This window comes from Nuphar pumila, chromosome 9, assembly GCF_984573655.1.
Source record: "Nuphar pumila chromosome 9, dmNupPumi1.hap1.1, whole genome shotgun sequence".
Lineage (NCBI taxonomy): Eukaryota > Viridiplantae > Streptophyta > Magnoliopsida > Nymphaeales > Nymphaeaceae > Nuphar > Nuphar pumila.
Genome location: NC_143257.1, coordinates 119,438,531 through 119,444,530, shown reverse-complemented (window position 1 = coordinate 119,444,530; position 6,000 = coordinate 119,438,531). Strand labels below are relative to the sequence as shown.

General features: G+C 40.2%; 1 pseudogene; it reads right to left on the bottom strand.

The window, feature by feature from the left end:
- Positions 1-4,577, bottom strand: LOC149829079 (serine/threonine-protein kinase D6PK pseudogene; annotated as a pseudogene).
- Positions 4,578-6,000: the final 1,423 nt, after the last annotated feature.

Below are 6,000 nucleotides of genomic sequence, written 5' to 3'. Positions count from 1 at the left end.
CTAAAAAAACTCAAAATCCAAGTAAGAACCTGATGACTTGTCTGAGTCGGTAACTTCCTTTTCAACTGAAGGCACTGGCATTGATGGGGCAGCTGCATTCTTAACAAAAGTTAGATCCACAGGCCTAGGAATCTCTGGAGGAGATGTGCTGCGAATGAGAGCCCAGTTAACACTCTCAAAGAATGCATGTTGCTTGATTTCTGTGGCCCCTCTCCTGTATGCTAACCTGTGTTCTGGATCTTTTACAAGCAAACCTCTAATCAAATCCTTGGCGGGAAAACTTACTGAAGGTGCATCTGGAAACTTAAGCGGCTGCCCGACAACATTGAAGAGGGTAGCGCGATTGCCTCGACCCTTGAAAGGAGTCTTTCCATGCAGTACTTCATACAAGAATATTCCAAATGTCCACCAGTCTACAGCACTACCATGGCCTTCACCTTTGATGATTTCAGGTGCAAGATATTCATGAGTTCCCACAAACGACATCGAGCGCGCACTGGTTGGCTCCACAATGAGCTCCGGAAGAGCAGCTGTATGGCTCAGGAACGTACCTTCATTTTTCAGCTTTCTAGTCTTAGTAGAGGAGAAGAAGAGAGGTGCAAAGCAAGATGGTTGCAGACATGCTGGCTTCATGCTAGATGTTACTGTACAATCTGCCTCAGTCCAGGATGATTGAATGCAGTATGCAGGGATCTTCCTAGAGGTTTCAGCTCCTATATATGAAGACTTCACAAGAGTTGGACTTACATGACACTTCAATGATAAATCAAAGTCTGAGAGCATGATATGGCCATCTTCTCTCACCAAGACATTTTCTGGTTTTAGATCCCGGTATACAACTCCCATCATGTGTAGATATTCAAGTGCAAGGAGAACTTCTGATGCATAGAAACTGAAAATTGTACACACTATTCAGAAGCAGTTTAATGATAGTTTGCCAGTTACATTAATAAAAAAGCAATAAAACCAACATTTGTTATATCCACAAGCGGATATATTCTGTCAATTAAAATGGTTCAACCATACACATACTGCTGACGAACATGGTAGGCACAAAGGAAATACCTGAAGAATAGAAGGCTCTTTTGTGTAAACTTAACACTATTAAAAAATGTGCTTAAAAAAAACTGAGACAAGAATGGATGACAATAAAGAAGTGCATATATTTATGAAGACAATTAAGGTTAACCAATCCTTGAAAGAGAAGGAACTACAAGTATGTTATTCCATGGCCTACAAGAAGAGGAAAAGAAATGAATCATGAACAATGGCTATAAACTATCCATCATTATTCTGGGAAATTGCTGACTTGTGAAAAAGTTACTCATGGTCTAGGACTCTAGGAGGAACCACTGGAACAGTATTTAGCCATGGATCACTATGCTGCCTGAAATCAGCACTTAGTTCAAGTATAGTGCTTATGTACCACAAATATCTGCAGACCCCTTTCTGCACTATTAATGAAAGAAATCCAAAGAAAGGCACAGGAAATAAGGAATACTAAATCAGGTTCTGTTTGGATGATTCAAAGATCCAAATACAAAGGGATATTGTAATTAAGCAAGCTAGGTCAGTGTCCAGCTCAAAATGGACTATTTGATTGAATATTTCATCTCCTGATAGGATAAAGGTTTGACTACAACTAGAAGCTTTCACTATTTATGTAGGACAGCAGATTGGTTTGACCTTACAAGCTAAAGTGTCTTAACAGAAGGAACATAAATACATACATGAAGTACAATGCCCCTCTTGGTTAGAAACATAATGAAGTCTCTATTATTGTAGTCATAAAATTTAGGGGAGCATTAGTTTGAGTTAAGATCTCAGCTTGAAGAAACCTGCATATTCTAGAGTGAAGAATCTGAATTTTATATTCCAAACAACCATTTTCTTGAAGGATTTTGTGTGATTAGCAATGTCATCAAAGCTCCTATCTCTGCCAAGCGGCAATTTTGCCAACCAAGAAGTGGTATAATATGTTACTTCAAACAGCTGCTTTATCTGTACCAAATCAGCAATAAATGTTATACTGCAAATGTTTATGCTTGAATGATGCACTTGTGCACGTGTTTCCAATGAAGAAACTTATTAATATTTCTTCAAGGGTTTTTTGCTGAAATTCAAATACACATTAACTTGTGCCATTCCCTGATTATCTATATATGAAAGTTCTCCAAACACGCTATCTACATTGGAAAATATATTTAGTGTTATCCAAGCCAAGCCATATGAGTTTCCTATGCAGAAATCTCAATCATATAAAACAATAGCAAAAATTTGGTGTTTAACTTATATTTTTTGTACTTCATTTCACTATGCAATGCTCTAATGGCACCTAACAGTTAAGGAGTTACTCTTTCCAAGCCCCAGATAATGGTTGGAGCACTGAAAACTTCAAAATATTCTGCGCATTTTTAGTAAAACCTATGTCATGCAAATCACAGCTAAGTTCATTATGGTGAGGATATACTTTTCTTTCTAGATATTCCTGGTTAGTTCTTAACTTGTTCACCAACTTGTTCATTTTGTAGCTGTAAGCCATGTAGCTAACTTTACTTTTTCCTGTTTGAAATCAATGCCTAAATAATGCATTAGATACCTTTTTTTTCATTTTCATTCTTTGTTATTGGATTTCTGATAATCAATCAAAAGTTAGAACTCATTTGATAGGTTTTATATAATTAACAGGTCAAGTGCTTCCAGGTCCTACATAGTCGCAGGTGATCACTTTTATTACACTACTTATTTACAATGTACCTCACATTTTACCACTTTATCCTAATACTGTAATTCTACGCAAAATGCTTTATATTTTTTCCTTCACCCAAGCCTATGGACCACGAGTGCTGGAGAGAGATGCCTTTGCTTATATGCCTAAGTATCCCAACCTTTGGTGTTCTCAATTTAAGACTGTGCATCTAAATCTGAGTTTTATGGGGCTTGATTAATTAAAAGTATCTAAACACATACTTCAACTACATTTAGCTGGTATTTTCAATAACCTGAGGCATTTTGGGCCTACAAATCCTATTTACTGGTAAAAGCCCATCCTAGAGCATATGTATCACCAAAAATTGTCATTTTTCCCAGACTCAAACGATTGGGACACTTCTTGCAGATTCCAATGATTGGAGTATGCCGCGTTTGATTCCCTGCAATTCCTTTCTACTCATTAAGACAAAGTGCTACTCTATTCAAATAAAATGTAAGCTTTTCTGTTCACAGTAATTCAAAAGTAAGCCTAAAATACTCAACCATGACTCAGGAAAGCAAAACATCTATAAAAGCCCATGAATTAAGGAGGAACTTGGGCGTCCCTACGTGAGTGAATCATAGAGAATGATTTCTGCATTGCAACTGACCTATGTCTATTCAGGAACGAATGCCATTTTTGTTTTAGCACTAGATTCATGGTAAAACCAGAACTTCTTGTAATTTCAATGAGAATGTTATAATGATGATTAAGCTTCCCCTTGAAGCTATTTTATGTCACAGGTGCAGAAATTGATCAGCTTGCACATTTATCTCATCTAATTGCAAAATAACAAAAACTGAAAATGGTTTATGAAGAAACATGATAATGAGTTCAAATAACAGGATCTCTCCAAATCCTAACAGTTATATTTAATTCTACAACAGAAACCAAACCAAGAACACATAATTAAAATGTCACAAGCTGTAATCCCTCCAAAAGGAAAGCCAACACTAATCAAGCAAAGGCACCATGATGGAAAATAAATCACCACAGGCAACAATTACCGTGCAGCATGTTCCGAAAAGCGTTTGCTTGGCTGCCGTTGCCGGAGCATATGAAGGTCGCCTCCGCTGCAGAACTCCATCACCAAGCAAGAGAACTTCTCCGTCTCAAAATGGGCATACAGAGTCGGCAAGAAGGGGTGGTCTAAAGACAAGAGGATCTCTCTCTCTGTCTGTGCCCTCAACCATTTCTTCTTGCCTGCCAAAGATTCCTTGTCCATAACCTTCATTGCAAACAAGCAACCTGTTCCTCTCAATTCAGCCAAGTACACGCTTCCAATGTCTCCACAGCCGAGTTTCTTAAGCAGCCTAAAATGGCCCAAGCCCAATGGCCCATCCTTAGACTTCACATACTGAATTGCATCCCAACGAAGGTCATTACCCTTATGGGGCTTGTTCGGCGTGCCGGTCGAGCTTGTATAGCTTCCTCTTCTGCTCTCGGTGTCGCCCGACACGCTACTGCAATAGCTCGACGTGCTCAAACTGCTCTTTCCACTATCCATGGAGTCCACATGTGCAATCTTAGAGCTTTCTGCAGCTCTTTCACCCTTCTTCCCTTCAAAAACTGAACCATCACTAAACTTCAATCCATCACTCAGCTTACTACAGGTGCTGCTCTTCACACTGTTGGTACCAGCGGTGATGGTACTGCTAAGGCTGCTCTTACAGCTAAGGTCCATACTGCTCACACTGGAGCTCAGTGGGGCACCAACATTAGGATCCCCACCCTTACAGCTACCACCCTCGATAGAGGAAGTGCTCATGGATTGACAGAGAGAATCCATCTCTTCAACCATATCTTTGTCAATCACAGCTGCCATACTATGCTAGTATTCCCCTCTGCACTTTCTTCAAATATACAGTACAGGATTTATACCCCTAGAAAAAAACCACCCTTGTGAAAACAGTAAGAACTCATTCAACACAGCCCGATGAGAGCTGCACTCATCTGGAAGGGGTGACTCGGAAATCTTACAAGGTTAACAGGATGTCACAAGTTAGAAACATGAAAACAGATATCCTTTGCCGCACGGTTGAAGCTGGGTGTACTCCTTACTGAGCAAGAGGCGTCTGAGGTTTTACGCTAATAAACTCAGTGAATGAGGTTGTTTTTCTCCGACCATCTGAAAAACAAAACACTTTCAACAAAGGGCTGGAACAACCAATAGACTGATAGGCCAGGTGACTCAAAAATGTTACCAAGTTGACAGGATGTCATGAGTTAGAAACATACAAGTGAATATCCCTTGCCGCAAAGCCGAGCTGGGTGTACCCCTGATGAGAAAGAAAAGCCTTGAGGTTTTATGCTAATAACTCGGCGAATGAGGCTGTTTTTCATCCATTATCTAAAAAAAGCTCTTTCAACACAGGTCTGGAACAACCAACAAGGTGCATTGCATTCCTGCACTAGAGGCACCAAGAATCCACATTCAAGGTTAGTACCTGTTCTTAGTCCTTTAGTCACGACCGACCCATCTCAGCTTTTTGGTGAAAAGGAAGCAAAAATAAGGGAATATAGTCATTGGGACATACTCAAAAGCAGGCAGCCTCAGAAACACTTTCACAAAAAGAGGCAATGGGGAATTGGGGTCCCCACATTTTTTTTGGGTTCTCGGCGTTGTGAATGGACTAGTCTCAAAGCACAATAACATGGGGGCAGGAGACGAGAGCACAAAGCAACAAAGCGTTCGAACTTTTGAACGCTCTCGAGTCTCAAGAAGAGACACGTTCAGTCAAGACGTCAAATCTAATGAAGCTGACATTAAATTGCAAAAGCAAGGCATGCGGTTTCAAATTCAAAAAGAACATGAGTCTCCTTCCTCTGTGCGTAATCAGAGAGACACAGAGAGAGGATTGAATCGATTGATGATGGTATTGGGGTTTGTCTTTTGGTTTTTTTTTTTTTTGGTATTTTTTTGACCTCTCTCATTCTCAAAGATCACAACATCACAGCAAACAATAAGACAGGCAGCCTCGGGAGTAACGCAGTGCGAGCAGGACAGCTGCACACACTCGCAAGCAGGTGGTTTTACAATAATTTTCTCTCTCGTCTCTTTCTAATCAGCTTTCCCTCTACTTTCCATCCCCATGCTTTGGAAGAGAATCTAGGCCACAGCTAAGAAGCAGAAGACTGACTGCCTGCCTCAAGCACCCTCCATTTCATCAGGCACCTATCACCCTCCATCTGAACAGGAGTGGGATGTATGGTGCAAGGAGGGAAGATCAGGTGCAATGTGATTGCTC